Consider the following 17,057-nt stretch of genomic DNA (forward strand, 5'->3'; position numbering starts at 1 on the left):
ACGGACTAATTAAGCATGGGAACTAACAAGCGGAAAAAAGACATATAATACAATATAGGTAGGTGTTATACAACTTCAGCGTACTTTCATAATAACGATACAAGTTAAACATTGTGAATACATGAAATCCTCAAATTATAGCCCTCCCCATTGATATCCTGATATGTCACCCTTGGGGCCACTAGTTGAGACTAAATTAGGTGCATACAACTTGCAGGTATAACCCAAATACATAAACATCACGACACACATATATGTTTTAGACCTGAGATCATATTGCTCGGCCCTAGTAAAAGGCATTAACCATATATAGAAAAGTTACAACAACGGTAGATCAAGAACAATCATTATACCCGGGATCAAACCCTCAAGACGAGAGCACGATTACATGATTGGCATCATCAAGTTCACATCCACTCCATGTGCCTACATCTTATTACTCAGACACATGGTTTTCAATTTCAGTGACATTTCAATTAAATTCACTAAATTTCAGTAGACACTGAAATATTTACCTTTCGGCCAAAATATTTCAGTAATTTTAGTAGTACATAGGAATTCGAATATTTTTCAAAAATAATTTCAAAAAACTAAGACAATTAATTAAATTCATGTGTTTTCACATTTGACATCTTCGCAGCAGCTGAGTACAAAAGAAGCAAAGAGGCTGCTTCTATATCTGACCATACTTTCTTATAAAAATCTTACCATTCTTTTCTGGGGAACAAAAACGCTAAAATAGCTGAGAACAATTCCTGCCTATTTATTGCAACTGAACAAATATCGACTGGTATATTAATTAGCAATCAAGTTTGAAGCCGGACAAATCACACACGCGTTAATAAAATTACAATTGCATTTCATCAGACAGAACAACATAATTAAAAAGCTTGAACAAATGGGACAACGGTATTCTGTTGTGCCCTCATGGCTCATCGTGCAGCAGGACCGTTGCCAAAATTATGCTCCATCTCGAATGTTGTGCTGCCCTGGGCGACATCGATGGACTGACCATCGGTGGCGTACATACAATCAACTGACTTGGGATTGCCACCCCTGACGGTGTAGAAGCAGCCATTCGTGTCGCTAGTCGTGCGGTTCTCCTCAAGCTTCAGGCACTCTTGCAGTTGCACCACCACGTCTATCATGGTCGGCCGCTGCACGGGAGCTTGCAGAGAGCACTTGAGTGCAAGGTTCGCGGCCTTCCACACGCCATTGATGTCATACTCTTCTCGCATGCGAGTGTCCACCACACCTTCTATGTCGCCACGCGCAAGACGCTGTTGCGTCCATTGGATGATGCTGGTCGGCTCTGGGCATTGCAGGATGGGAGGCTGCCCCGTGATCACTTCCAGTAGAAGGATGCCAAAGCTGTAAACATCATACTCAGGGGCAATGTGGCCATATGTGCTACCCGTTCTGTCCGTGGATACGTGGGTATCATTGTCGTGATTGAAAGCCTTCAGCAAGCCAAAACCAGCAACCTTGGCCTTCAGATTTTCGTCCACTAGGATGTTGGACGTCTTCACGTCCCGGTATACGAAAGGAGGGTTACACGCCTTGTGCAGATATTCGAGCCCTGCATGCACATCATATCAAGGGCAATATCAAGTAGAAACTATAGATTACCATTACCAAGATGCAAGTTTATATTTTTAGAACAAAACAAAGAAGAATGTGTACCAAAAGATACCTTGCGCGGATTCTATTGCAATGCAGAGCCTCTGTCTCCATGTTAAACATCCATCGCTGCCATCTCTACCTGCAAAAAAACCTCGGACGTCAGTGTTGTTTAACTTGAAAATAGAGATTTCACAACATCCTACAGAGGCAATAGCACACCGCTGAGTTTGTCTTCCAGGTTTTCGCCGGACATATGCTCATAGACAAGGGCCAAGTACCATCATCTAAGAAGCCGTCATATACAGACCCAAACCCTCCTTGGCCGAGTACTTGTTGGAAATCGTTGGTTATGACCTCCAATTCCCCGTACGTGAACCGACATTTGTCCAATTGTAGCCTGCTACGCCCATTACTCTCCTGCGTGTGCCATCGCAGGTCGATCACCTCATCCTGTGAAGTTGCTCCTAATCCATCACAAGTAAACAAATAAAGCTACTATTAATTCTTGCGGTTACTGGTGAACATTTGTAGAACAATGTTAATCTCTATGTCTCACCCTGCTTCTTTCTCATTATAGAAAGTAGTAGTACCAATAGTGATCCTAGTGTGATAACTGTGACTACAGTAACAAGAATATACACAACAACCATAGAGTTTCGCTTCTTATTTGTTGTAGGCTGACAAGAACTTCTATTGCTGCAAAGTCCTGGATTGTTGCCATATCTTTTTTTTTGAAATGGAGGTATACCCCCGGCCTCTGCATCATGATGATGCATGTGGCCCTTTTATTAAAAATCCAGGAAGTATCATCATAAATGTCTTACAACTCGCAAACGGAGCAAAACAGAGCACAAAAACTGAAAAACACGTGGACAGAGACAACCGATACGGTGATAATAAGGACAAGCTCCCTAGACTCCTATCCTGTTATGCGAACGCCATCCGAACCGGTTGAATATAACCCGAGCCACCATCTCCCATTGATTGCACCCAGTAACCAAAGGCTCCCTGGAGTCCATAGGAGTGAGTAAGGACCACGTACGGATCCAAGCTGTAGCTCTGAAGATAACCTGCAAAAAAGTTAAGTTGTGTTGTCTGTTAAAAATCATATCGTTTCTGCAGTTCCATATAGCCCATAGTAGCGCACATATTCCAATCCGAATACGAGCTGCCGTGATCTGTTCAACCCCAGCTAACCACGTCCCAAACAAAGACGCAATATCTACTGGATGGTTAATATTAAAAGCTATATGAATCGTTCTCCAAAGTAACTTGGCAAGTGGGCATTCAATGAATAAATGTTGTATTGTCTCATCCTGAGCACAAAAACAACACCTCGAGTTACCTACCCATCGCCTCTTAAGTAAGTTGTCCTTTGTGAGTATGACTTGCTTGTGGACAAACCACATAAAAAAATTTATCCGCAAAGGAACCTTAACCTTCCATATTTGAAGTGACCGTGAGATGGGGCCAGAATTAATCAGATCCGTATAAAAGGATTTCACCGTAATCCCATTTTTAGTTAACTTCCATTGTGTTGAGTCCGGCATGTCGGAGAGTCGAACTTCAATTAATCTCCGAACCAAGTGCAGCCAGGCTGTCCATCTCTCGCCTACTAACGTTCGTCTGAACTGGATGTTCAAAGGAATAGTTTGAAGGATGATACCTACGTAATCTTCCTTACGTTGTACAATATTGTAAAGGGTAGGATATTGTAAGGCCAGAGGTGTCTCTCCTAACCACGTATCCTCCCAAAATCTTGTTGACATCCCGTTGCCAACCAAGAATTTGACCCTCCGAAAGAACATATCCTTCGTTCTCATAAGTCCCTTCCAGAACGGCGAATCAGTCAGTCTGATGGTAGCCTGGGCTAGCGTTTCCGAGTGCAAATACTTATTGCGCAGTATTTGAGACCACATGCCCTCCGGCTCTGTCTCTAACCTGTACAACCATTTGCTCATAAGGCATTTATTCTTGATCTCCAAGTTCTCAATACCGAGACCTCCTTGGTCTTTAGGTCGACAAAGGATATCCCATCGCGCGAGACGGTATTTCCTCTTGGCCTCATCAGACTGCCAAAAGAAACGAGATCTAAAGAAATCAAGTCGCTTTCGGACCCCTTTCGGAATTTCGAAGAACGAAAGTAAAAACATTGGCATGCTGGTCAGTACTGAGTTAATCAAAACTAGTCGACATCCATATGACATCAGCTTGCCCTTCCAGCAACTGAGTTTTTTTTCAATTCGTTCTTCGATACATTTCCATTCTTTATTGGATAGTTTACGGTGATGAATCGAAATACCCAAGTAACTGAATGGTAAAGCACCTAGTTGACATCCAAACAATTGTCTATAAGTATGTTCCTCGTCTTTGGCCTCCCCAAAACAGAACACCTCGCTCTTATGAAAATTGATTTTTAAGCCAGACAATTGTTCGAAGAGACATAAGATAAGTTTCATGTTACGTGCCTTAGCCATGTCATGTTCCATGAAAAGAATAGTGTCATCAACATATTATAGAATGGACACCCCTCCATCAACCAGATGAGGAACTATGCCCTCTACATGGCCATGTTGCTTGGCCCTGCCAATAATGACGGCCAACATATCTGCCACAATATTGAACAGAAGAGGTGACATGGAATCCCCTTGTCTCAACCCCTTATGCGTCTGGAAGTAGTGACCGATGTCATCGTTCACCTTAATTCCGACACTACCTTTCTGGACTTGAGTATCCACCTGGTGCCTCCAGGTTTCACTAAAACCCTTCATGCGCATTGCCTGCTGAAGAAAAGGCCATTTTACTTTATCATAATCCTTCTCGAAATCCACTTTTAAGATAACCCCATCTAGTTTCTTCGAGTGAATCTCATGACGTGTTTCGTGTAAGACAACCACTCCTTCGAGTATGTGTCATCCAGGCATGAACGTTGTCTGACTAGGTTGAACCACTGAGTGAGCAATTTGTGTCAATCTATTGGTTCCTACCTTTGTAAAAATTTTAAAACTCACATTCAGCAGGCAAATGGGTCTGAATTGTTCTATCCGGACCGCCTCATTCTTCTTGGGTAATAACGTTATCGTACCAAAGTTAAGATGAAACAACTCTAAATGGCCATCAAAAAAATCGTGAAACATAGGCATAAGATCATCTTTAATGATATGCCAACATTTCTTATAGAATTCAGCTGGAAACCCATCCGGTCCCGGTGCTTTATTCGGCTTCATTTGAGTTATGGCCAGGTGAACTTCTTTTTCAGTAAACATTGCAGAGAGAACATCGTTCTCCGCTACCTATAACTGAGGTATATCATCAATCACAGACTCATCAAGAGCCACAGTGGAAGTATTCGGAGGTCCAAAAAGGCTTTTATAATAGTTGGAAATATACGTTTTCAGATTTTCATGCCCCACTATTGTCCCCTCGTCCTGTTCAAGCTGAATGATCTTCTTCTTCCTATGTTTACCATTTGCAACCATATGGAAGAACTGTGTGTTGTCGTCCCCTTGGACAACCTTAAGCGTTTTCGCACGCAACGCCCACTTGAGTTCCTCCTCTCTCAGGAGAGCACGTAGGCCTTGCTCCGCCTCTGACTTAGTGCGATGCTCATTAACAGAAAGAAGAGTGGTTTCAGACTTTACATCTAGTGCCTCAATGAGTTGAGTTAGGCGTTCTTTTTTCTGCTTATAGATCCCACTCTCATTCCTGGCCCATCCTCTCAGAAATTGTCGGAGCTGTCTGATCTTATTCTGCCATCTGTCGACATGTGTCCTTCCCGTAACTGGCTTAACCCATTCGCATGCAATCATCTCCATAAATCCTTCTCGCTCAAACCAGCTTTGCTCGAAGGAGAAGGAATTTTTGTTTGCAACATGGGTAGCCTCTCCCGAATCTAAAAATAGTGGTGTATGATCCGAGATCGCTCTCTGCATCGCATGAACCGACACCAACGGATATTTTTGTTCCCACTCCACACTAGCAAGTACCCTATCCAACTTTTCATAAGTCGGAACAGGTAACGAATTGGCCCATGTAAACTGTCTACCGGTGAGCTCAATTTCTCTCAAATTGAGGCTCTCGATAATCATGTTAAACATCATAGACCATCGTCCATCGAATCTGTCATTATTCTTTTCTTCTCGTCTCCGAATGATATTAATATCCCCTCCGACTAGTAGTGGCAGATTTTCATCTCCACAAATCCGCACTAAATCGGCAAGAAAATCAGGTTTAAATTCAGATTGCGCTGCCCCATATACCGCAACTAGCGACCATCCGAACCCATCCAATTTTGATCTCACCCTGAATTTAACCGAAAAATCTCCCTGCACTACATTAAGCACCTCTAATGTCTCACACCGTACTCCTAGTAAAATCCCGCCGGATCTTCCTCTAGGAGGTAGAATGTGCCAGTCAAAATCGATACCATTGGAGAGGGTTTGAAGGAATTGGGATGTGAAATTATCTCTTCCAGTTTCCAAAAGTGCAACGAAATCTAAGTGATACTCTAACGTTGTCTCTGCTAAGAACCGTTGTTTAGCCAAGTCTGCTAGACTTCTGCTATTCCAAAAGATTCCTTTCATAAGTCATCATGAAATTTTTTCTTAAGTTTAACTCTAGCACTTCTACGTACTGCCGAAGCAGGATAAATTTTCCTCTTCCAGGGTCGTTTGGGCTTCTCCTCAACACCCTGCGGGACGATAATATTATCCATGACAGACACTGTCTCATCTATCAAGAGAGGCTCTACCGTGTCTGTGTTCTCAACATCCTCCTCATCCTCAGCCTCGACACTAGGCAACAGATTGTTACAAATATTTGCAAGATCATTAATTCCTAAATTATTCATGTCATTGTCATTCATAGGTTGAATAGAGGCAAGATTACGAATGATCTCAGAAGCCCTCTCCGCTTCCAAGTCTAAAAGATCATTAACGGATGTGACGACCTCGGTTTCATTTGATCCCAAAGAAATGCCTAAGTCGTTTGCCTTATCAACTATTTCATTCTCAAATAAGTATAAAATGGAACAACTTTTATCAAAAGACGTACCTGCAGTAGTCTCGGCGTGACGAAGCAGGGCGGCCCTCTTGGCAGGCGCTAGCTGCAGGTCGTCCGCACCCGGCTGTCCCTGGATCCGGTTGCTGACACGCCTGCCAGCCGTCACCGGATCCGCAATCCCACCAAAAGCGATGAGCTCCTCCGTGGTCCTGTCACGAGTGGTGCGGCCAGGGCTCCCATGCCCCTCCCTTATCATCGGTGAAGGAGGGTAAGGCGTGGTGGAGTGAACCTCCGCTGCAAGTGGCAAGGGGGAGGAGGATCGTGGAGCCGCCTGCTCACTAATCCCATCCCCCTTATCACCCACGGAAACCGTCGACCCTCGGCCACCCTGCTCGGTGCAATACTGCGGAGGGGTTGCGACACGGGACTCCTTCCCGCATCGCATCCCCGGCTCGCCACTGTGGATGGTGCGGTCCTGTGGAGGGGTTATAGCACGGGGCTCCTTCCCGCACCCCACCCCCCTCGCGACCGAAGACGGCGAAGTGGGAAGAACGCTATAGACCTCCTGTCCAGGCGCCCCTCCCGCGGCCAACCCCTCAGGGGCGACCCGCGCCCCGGGTGTATACTCCGTAGTCGTCACATCACCGACTAGACTCGGCACTGGTGGCAGCTCAAGCTCTGTCGGGTCGTCTGCCTCGACCCTGGTGCTCCATAACCGGCTAGGAGCCGACCCTGGTGAAAAAGAAACAAAGTGAAGCGTGTTCATCGGAATAGTGGACGGGGGCGCCTCTTTGGTAGAGCTGGCTACCTTATCTGGCTGTGTATCAGGCCCCTTATCCGCCTCCGGCAGTGTATCATCAGCCCCCTTCTCCTGGTTCCCGGGTGCGCCGCCACCCTCAGTCGTATCCATGTCTTGTGTCCCAGCCCCATCCTCGGAAACTGCAGTATCCTCAATCTCAAGCTCTAAGACATAAGTGACTCCAGCATGTGTCCATCTGACCACGTCTGGTATATGCTCAACACTCACAACACTGACCAACAGCCTCGCAGCATTTTGTGCGCGAGTGAATGGCATGTCAACCTTTTCTGTCTTACCAATGAGACCACCCAAACTCCAAGCAATCAGAAAATGTTTTACATATTTAGGTGGCACGCCATAAAAACGAACCCACACCTTCTCTAAAGGTGTACCCTCAGGTTCTTCCTGTTTCCACTCGTCGAACGCGATAACAATGTTTGTGCTTGTAACTCTGCATAAACCCCACTTAAGAAAATGCATCTGATCCTCTTTAGTGGGAAAGTCAACCTTATAAGACTGACCTTCTAACTGCTCCAGATGCCACTGATAATTACCCGGCACTAACTCACGCAACTGTCTGACGATCTGAGCCTCGGTCAACTGTCCATTAGTGACTCTGATAACTACCGGGAAGGAACTCTCAACCATCTGTGGTAGAGGATCCACCTCCGGTGTCTCAAAAAACATCAGCTCCTTACAGCAGACCCCAAAAATGTTAATGCCAGGCTTAGGACCGGAAAGGAGAGGGCATTCCCCGGTCACATGCTGGGATCGGAGGCAATAATCGCAAAGCTCATTCGTACACTCTGCCACGAAATGACCTGGTTCACCACATCTATAGCAAGGCAGCTTTTTCTTCTTAAGTGCCCACTTTGTAAGTTCTCTCCCTCAGATTTGTCCGTCCCTTTATCAATCTTACCGGCGCCGGATGCTACCGGAACGGTGACCGCTGCCAACGCCTTGACTGCATCCACCGCAGCCGCGGGCAACGTTGATGAAACGGCTGCCGTAGCAGCTGTGTGGTCGAGCTCCGCTCCTGTAGATGAGTCTGCAACGTGTGGTGGAGGTGGCTGTCGTGGTGGAGGTGGACGCCTGCCCCTCCCGCCCCTCCGATAGCCTCCCCGGTAGCGGTCACTGGGACCGGAGACGCCCTCTACAAAGTCACCGGGTGGACCTTGAAAATGTCCCAGACCGTCCCCATTGTGCCAGTTGGAACCGCGGCCGCCACCGGATGATGATCCACGGTGCATACCCGGACCATATGCGTCATATCCGTCGTCTCCCCACTGTCCATAACGGTTGTACCTCGGACCATCTCTATTGTATCCACCCCGCCCTTGACCGTCCCATCCATTGTTAGCACCGCGACCCCTGCCAAGGGCCGGCACCTTTGCTACTGGCTGCTGTACCGTGTCATCAGTCTGACTTGCGGTAACCCGCGGATGCGTCAGAGATCCACGCGCGGGTGGTTGAGCACCACGGCCGACAGCTGCTCCGGTTGGTTGCGCCTGCGGGATGGGCCCCCCACGTCCAGCAGCACCGCCATTGTTGGTGATGGGAAAGGCACGGCCGCCCCCGACAACTCCCGCGGCAGCGACGGGCGGAGCGCCACGCCCGACCCCAGCGGCAGCAGTGACACCAGCGACGGGTGGCGGCCCTCGCTTGCTGGGCGGCGGCCCGCGTCCAACCATGCGGCCAGAGCAAAAGATCCTCCGCGCGCGCCCCTCGCCCAACGTAGGGAAACCTGAATCGCTAACCCTAGACGCGGGAACGATAGGCGGCGGTGACGATACATGCATGTATGTACGTGCTGGATCGGGCAAGGCTTGGACTCCTAGCTGGGCCTCGCCCGAGTCTAAGGAGCCCACGACCGTTTCCGCATCCAACACAATCTCAGGACCCAATAACGAATTCAAACGGGCCCATCTGGCAGTTCGAATCTCGTTCATCGACCTCGCCACCGGCGACCTATGCGGCGGTGACGATCGACTCTTCTTTCCTTTCTTCTTCTTTCGAGTAACAAGAGTCCAAGAATCTGGCAAAAAATCTGATAGAGTGACGGGTTCGCGGAATACCTTAGGAATTGGACCGATCCAGGGCTTCATTTTTGGCTTGACATTTTGAAATTTCGAAGGACGATGATCTGGTGCCCCAATGATCGCCGGCGTCTCCGTCGGTTCCGTTTTCTGTGGACACACCGCAGTACGTGAGAAGCTGTGATCTTCCCCTTGATCCTCATCGTCGCTGTCAATAAGAGCCCAAAATCGCCCTCCCGGTTTTCCTTGAAGCATCGTTTCCGTCAGATCAATCAGCTCCGGTTTCTTCGGACAAAGATCCACCTGCACACATTCATCAACCAGCACGTCAAATCCATCAATCTTGAGACGACGCCCTACCTCGATCGAGTCGCCGTCCTGCAAGTAGACGCCGGCAACGACATCATTCTCCAAATCGAAGAGAGCTAGCCAGCATGACTGTGGAGTAAAACGGACACGGCCTTCAATCCAATTCCCAAGATCCGTCTCGGCGCAGAAACGAACACGCCATTGCGTGAACTTCCCCTGGCCCCGCCCGATCTCAGGCATCGCCGGGGAGCCGTGATCATCGCGCGATCCCGCCTCTGTCGCCCTTCTGCCCGACACCCCTGCCAAAGAGGTTCTTGGATCGTGCGATCTGAGCGATCCACCCATCGGTTCCCCCTTCGAGGCATGCGACGTCGGTGGCGAGAGGCCGGCTACCAGCGATGGCGGCGGAGAACCGGCCGCCAGCGACGGGAATGGGTCAGCCGCCTCAGGCGATGGCGTTTCCGCCCCGTTCGCCTCCGTCATTCACGGAGGCCCCTCGATCTGTAGGCCTTCTTGTAATAACATCTGCATGAACATAGATATAATCTGAAAGACAACAACACTTGTCAATCTAGAATATTTGGTTATATCTGACCCAATCAAATAATTAGCTGACGATAAGAATCCACAAAAATCAACGATACATATATCGATTTGAGTGTACTGTAGAAAATCTTAGCATTTTGAAGTGACAAAAATTGTATGTGCACACAATACTGATTGTGCTACCTTTAAGAACAACACTTGTAAACACTCAGCGGCTCCGTGGTCTCCACACTACAGGAATCAGCTATTTTGCCGTCTGCCATGGCGGACGGCAAAGGCATGAACGGCGGACGGCAAAGGCCTTTGCCGTCAGCCGCGGACGGCAAAAGGCTCCGGCAAAGTAGGCTGCGGTAAACAGCTGCTTTGCGTCTGCTTCCTGGCGGCTGACGGCAAAGGACCTTTGCCGTCTGCCGCGGACGGCAACGAGAGCAGATGGCAATAATTGTGCTCTCAGTCCGTTAAGTGGCTAACGGCAGGCCTTTGCCGTCCGCTGCGGACGGCAAACTTTCTAGTGCCTTTGCCGTCTGCTTCCGCCTCGCCCGCCGCATCGGCCGCCCCCGCTTCCGCCTCGGCCTGCGGCGCCACTTCCGCCTCGCCCGCCGCGTCGCGTCGCGTCGGGCGCCCCCGCTGAGGCGCTGCCGCCTGCCCCCCCCCCCCGCCCGCTGCCGCCTCGCCTGCCCCGCGTGCCCCGACGCCTCCTGCCCCCCGCTTCCCGCTGCCGCGCTGCACGCCTGCCGCGCTGCCGGCTGCCGCCTCGCCTGCCCCGCGTGCCCCGATGCCTCGCGGACAACGCCGCCATCTCGTCTTCCGCGCGCCGCCGTCTCGTCTTCCGCGCGCCGCCGTCTCGTCTTCCGCACGCCGCCCTCTCGTCTTCCGCGGCCCGGCGCCTCCCTGCCGCATTAAATCCCGGCGCTATAAAACCCGCCCTGCGCGGCGAGTTTGGTCACACCGGCCACCTCCTCCACCGCCCCGCCCCCCTCCTCTCCCTCTTCACACGCGCGTTCTCTTCCCGGGATGGCGTCCAGCGACTCGGACTCCGACGGCGTGGCACCGGGCGGCCACTGGCCGTCGAGCCTCACGTTGGGGCAGACGGAGGACCTCGCTCGGTTCGGCCTCTACGTGCCGCCGGCGGCGAAGCTGCCGCAGCCGTGGAGGATCTCCGCGGACGGATTCCCCACGCAGGGCGTACCGGCGACGCCGGCAGAGCTTCGCGCGCACCCCGGGGGACGCTACAACCGGAAGGGCCGCCGCCATTTTTGGAAGGGCAAGCGGTTCGACGACGTCATCGGCGCCTTCAAGCGCGCCGCCCGAGGGCTCCCTGTCGGTGATCTCTCTCGTGGAGCCGGGCCCTCCCAGCCGCGCAGGGCACCCGCTCCCAGCCCCGCCCCAGCAGCCCCGGCCGAGGTTGTGATCCCGCCGGAGCAGGCGGCGCTCCAGCAGGACGGCGACCCGGAGGACACGCCCGGGCTCCTCGCGATCCTGGCGCAGTCAGCGGAGGAGGCCGCCGCGGCGGCGGCGCTGGAGGCCCAGGAGGAGGCGGCGCTGCAGGCGGCGATGGCGGCGCAGCAGGCGGCGATGGCGCCGCCGGAGTGGCAGCAGGTGCCGCCGGAGTGGCAGCAGGAGTGGCAGCAGGCGCCGGCGGCGGAGGAGGAAGAGGATTCGGACGACGTCCCGGTGGACTGGCACGACGTCGCGAACCGGTCCTGCAGCGACGATGACGGCGGCAACGGCCCGGCCGTGATTGACCTAGATAGCGACGCCGAGTAGTTTTTTTTACTATTTATGTATGAACTACTTTATGTACGAACTTTTTTTAGTGTGTTGTTTGCGGCCCTAAAACTAAACTAAAACTAAACCTAAAACTAAAAAAAACAGGAAAAAAAAGGAAAAAAGGGGTAGAGCTCACCTAAGGCAGGGCCGGTGGAGGAGGGGGGCGGGGCGGTGGAGGTGGCCGGTGGAGGAGAGGTGCGAGGCGGCCTGGGGCGGCGGCGCCGGGCCCGGGGCGGTGGGGCCCCGCGGCGGGGGGCGGCGGGGCCCCGTGGCGGTGGGGCCGGGGCGCCGGGCGGCGGCGAGTGCTGGGGGCGGCGGGCAGCGGCGGTGGGGTGGGATGTGGGGTGGGATGTGTGGTGGGATGTAGTGCGCGTCGGCGAGGAGAGAGAGGGAGAGAACAGAGAGTAACGGGCAGGGGGGTACAGGCCGTTAGGTAGTCTCCTCTTTGCCGTCCGCCACTATTTGCCGTCCGCCCTTTTGCCTCTTTGCCGTCCGCTGGCAGACGGCAAAGAGGTGGGGCGTTAAGTTTTCCCCAAACGGGCGGGGGGTGGGGGCCACCTCTCTCTTTGCCATCCGCCAGCGGACGGCAAAGAGCCCGCAGATGGCAAAGAGCTTCTTTGCCGTCTGCCACTTCTTTGCCGTCAGCTTTTGGGTAGCTGATGGCAAAGAGCTTCTTTGCCGTCAGCTAGCAGACGGCAAAGAGCTTCTTTGCCGTCAGCTAGCAGACGGCAAAGAGCTGGCAGATGGCAAAAAGGAAATTTACAAGGCAAGCTAGCAAAAGACCAATGAAAAATTAAAGGGTAACATGAGTACGAATATATGAATCATTAACCTCACAGTTAAGGAGCCATTTTGAACTCTTTTCATAAGTTCAGAGGGTATTGGTCCACTAAGCTGGTTATTTGTCAAGTCTCTGATGGGACCAAATTGGAAAGAAAATTAATATGATGTCAAAACTCAAAAGAATAGCATCATCTGAATTCTTATCTGATGAGTTTTTGTAAAGGAATTTATTTGGTCAGTTCAGACAGTAAAAATGAAAAAAAATATGAAGTGAATTTTGGTATTCCAGAACTAAATATAACATGAAAGGCAACTTGATTCAGAATTGCTTACAACACCACAAGGGAGTGCAGTTGTGAAAGCTCATTAGGAATGAATCCCGTCAATTCATTGTGTGACAAATCCCTGAAATAAGCCATATGCATATGACATGTGCGAACTAAAATCAAAAAAATACTCTGTAAAAATGAATTAAAGAACAGCCTACTCACAAATATTGGATAGCTTTGAGTTTGGCGAAATAAGATGATATATCACCACCCAAACCGCCGAATGACATATTTCTGTAAAAAAAAAACTTGTTTCAAACATCATGATTACCATTACTTATATTGTTGGAAAACTTTTTATGCATGCCAAAAAGGTAAACTGGAAGTTACACGCTTGTAATTCTTGGAGGTAGAGAAATGGGGTAGCTGCAGTTCAAACCATGCCACACGAGAGTCTTTGGAGAACATGGATCACCCTCCCAGTTCTTCTTCACCTGATACTTGGCCTTGATTGCAATCATGGCAGAAGCTGTTTTTGCATTAAAAAGAAGACACAAAAGGGCAGTTAGCAGATCATGTGCATGCAACTATCTGCAATGCATCACAACAGTTCTATCTAATTTCCTTATCCATGCTTGCATTTAGTGGCAGTATAGATGGAAGACAGATATGCGGGTCATTGCAAAAATCCACTCCAGGGAGCTTTTGCCTATTGGGTGCATCCGGTGGGAGACGGTAGCACGGGTTATCTACAACTGGTTTGGATAGCGATCCAATAATAAGATAGGTGTGTTTAGTCATCTAGGCCTACTTTTCGCCGGTCGTGGCATTTTTATTTACATGTTTTCTTTGTGTTTTCGTGCTCCTTTTGTAAGCCAATGCTGGACCTAAGACTTTGTTTTCGAACTTTACATCAATAAGATGGCTGCATGCATCGCTCTGATGCATAGGCCGGGGGCATTCCTCCCTTTCAAAAAAAAGGTAGTTAATTACCCCTTGTTGCACTGACCACTGAGACATTGTGTCTGCAGCAGCAGCAGCAGAACTGGGGAGAAAGGAAGATCTGTGCGTGCAATAATGCCAAACAGATCAACCATATTCAGGTGGTATCTAACCTAACATTTTATAGATGTGATTCACCGACATTTAATATTAGAAGGAAAAGGAAAAAAAACACATATCAAATTCTGTTGGGAGCATGAACCTGGCAATAGCAACAAAACAAAGTACTCTCTCCGATCCAAATTAATTGACTTTGTACTAGACGAGCGGGAATTAATATGGATCAGAGGGAATTCTAATTTATTTTGCCTTTGTAACAAAGATACGCGGCTTTACAGTATTTTGTCTAAAAGAACATGGATATATATGAATTCGAATTTACCATCATGAGCGTTTGTGCCAACATTGGCGGTAGACATGGTGGAGAAAAACTCGCAGGCGTTGATGATGGGCGGCAGTGTGGAGTTTGGCGCCCTGGATATGGTGACGTTGTACTGGTTGAAGAACTGAACGGGTTCAATGTTGTTATAGCCGAGCTTGAGGTACGACGGCTCGTAGTTGGACATCGAAAGATGGTTGTTGTAGCCGACGTTGAACCGGCGGGCTTGGCTGCTGTTCAGGATATGCAACTCCGCGAAATACAAAGTAAAATAGTGCCTATAAAGGGCGCACGGAGGAGCAAGAGCTTAGAAAAGCAGTGGGAGTACTAATTAACAGCGCACTTGTTTCAGAGTGGATTTTGCTAGTATGTACACAGTAATACATTGTGATACACTTTAAAATAAGAAGAAGAAAAACCAGGAAACATGCATGGCATGAACTCGAAGCAAATCATGTTGCATGGTTCAGAGGTTTGGACAGGTGATTATTTTTTTTGAAAATGGAGGCGTACCCCCGGCCTCTGCATCATGATGATGCATGCAGCCATCAAATGAGCAAGATGAACACGAGCGATATGTGTGTACCGGAGCGTGGAGTCCACAGCGTCGAACACGAGCAAGAGATGTTGTCGGAGGGGTTGAATGGAGTGATGGCAGTCTTCATCACGACGGCGGGTACTTCGAATTTGCCATCCTGGTCGCCCTGGAAGTTGCCATGTCCGAACACGCCCGACCACAGGACCACGGACCACCACGGGACCCATAAACGGTCGTATGGATCGTTCGGGTATCTGGCCATTTAAATTGAGAACAGTCACGACAGGAGCACCCACAAAATGTTGGACCGTCATTTGCTCTCTGGTTCATTGGCCACTCACCTGATCACATCCGACGCACCGAAATTACCCGTGAAGATCATGGAGAGGCCCTGGGTCGCGTTCGCTTGCGGGTAGAGACTATTCTTGAGAGGCCTCAAGTCTAGGGTGGAGATGAACGGCGTCCCTGAGCCGATGTTCACCATGCAAACCTGCACTCTGTCCTCCGGGATAACGACGATGGCCTCGGCGATCTGCACCAAGCCAGCATCCGTGATGTTCACCGTCCGCCACAGGTTGACACCGAGGTAGAGGTCGAAGATGGGGAGCTTGTTGAGCCCATCGTAGTCGCCGTACTTGAACGCTGCCCGGACCATGTACTTGGACGTCCCTGGCACGGCGGACGGCAGGGTGTAGCAGCTGCGGCCGTCCACCGAGCTGGGGAAGCTCCGGACGGTGAGGAAGCGTCTGTACAACAGGTTCGTATACCGGGCTGAGACGTCGTAGTTGGTGCCTGCGTCGGTGAAGCCGGCGTCCGAGCTGAGGAGCAGTTTGGTGAGGTCATCCACGTAGCTGCTCTGCTCCGACAGGCCACAGTCGATGCTGATGAAACCTGCATGCTCAAATGCACCCATACTTATTACTTTGTACATATCAAACAACAAGGATAAACTAGCTAGTGTATGCATGCATGCTCACCCGTGGTGTCCGGCGCGCGCTGGCCGCCAACTTGAAGCACGTCGGCGGCGAGGCCGAGCAGTAGCAGCCACCACCGGGCTACCATTTGCTCCCAGCCACCACCCAGACGCAGCACACTAGGACACACTGTATGTTCCACCAAAGTTGTAACAAATACGTACTCAGCTGATAACCATAACATACATAGGATTCATTCATTCATATGTATGCATAGACACCTGACGCCGAATAAAACACCAGGCTAGCGTATCATTTGACTTTGTAGCCTAATAATCATCCCAATTGCCACAAATATTTTTGTATGTCATCATATTCAGTAGCCAGCTTGCACTGCGTTGTGGGCAACCTTAATTTGCGCAAAACACCACCTAAGATAATGAATCTCTGATTGGTGGCCTTAATTTTGTTCACCTCTCTTGGAATCTCTAGAAACAAAGGAATAATGACATCATCCAAAAAAAAAAGGATAATGCCAGGCTTTCTGGGAATCAGGACCAGCAGAAATTGATCATTGAATGCTCTTGTGGATCACATCATGGTGGAGCTGGAAGCGTGGACAAGTGCGGGGTGTTTACAACTTTAGATTGTTTTGTCAGTAGTTAGCTAAGCTAGTTGTTCAAAACGAAGTGATAAAAAACCAAGCCAGTTTCACATGTAAATGTACCTGCCTCAATAGCCGTGTTGTATTTAGGATGTACATGTTTTAGTATGCTCGGACGGATTCTTCAAAGTGGAAAACTAGATTCTGGTCTTGAATGGTCGGATATGGTGATGGTGGCGCTTTAGCGTCGCTCTCTTCTAGAAGGCGTTGCCGTGGAAGAACCTTGTGGTCGTGTGTGTCATGTGATGGTTGGTGTGGATATGGTCATTCTTGTAGTTTGCCGATGAAACCTGATCACTTTGGTGCTCTTATGTTTTTTCCTCGCCTATGCATAGCTTCGGTGTTATATGGCTTTGCTATTTTCTAGCGTATTTTTGTGTGCGTGTGTTGGTGTTGGTTGTGTGCATCCTAGCAGAGACTGAAT

At 49.8% G+C, this 17,057-nt stretch overlaps 1 pseudogene; it reads right to left on the reverse strand.

Annotated features, from left to right (window-relative positions):
* Positions 1-932: 932 nt before the first annotated feature.
* LOC123056216 (probable LRR receptor-like serine/threonine-protein kinase At1g05700) lies at positions 933-16,117 on the reverse strand (annotated as a pseudogene).
* Between the last annotated feature and the right edge of the window lie 940 nt (positions 16,118-17,057).

This window comes from Triticum aestivum, chromosome 2D (genome assembly GCF_018294505.1).
Source record: "Triticum aestivum cultivar Chinese Spring chromosome 2D, IWGSC CS RefSeq v2.1, whole genome shotgun sequence".
Taxonomy (NCBI): domain Eukaryota; kingdom Viridiplantae; phylum Streptophyta; class Magnoliopsida; order Poales; family Poaceae; genus Triticum; species Triticum aestivum.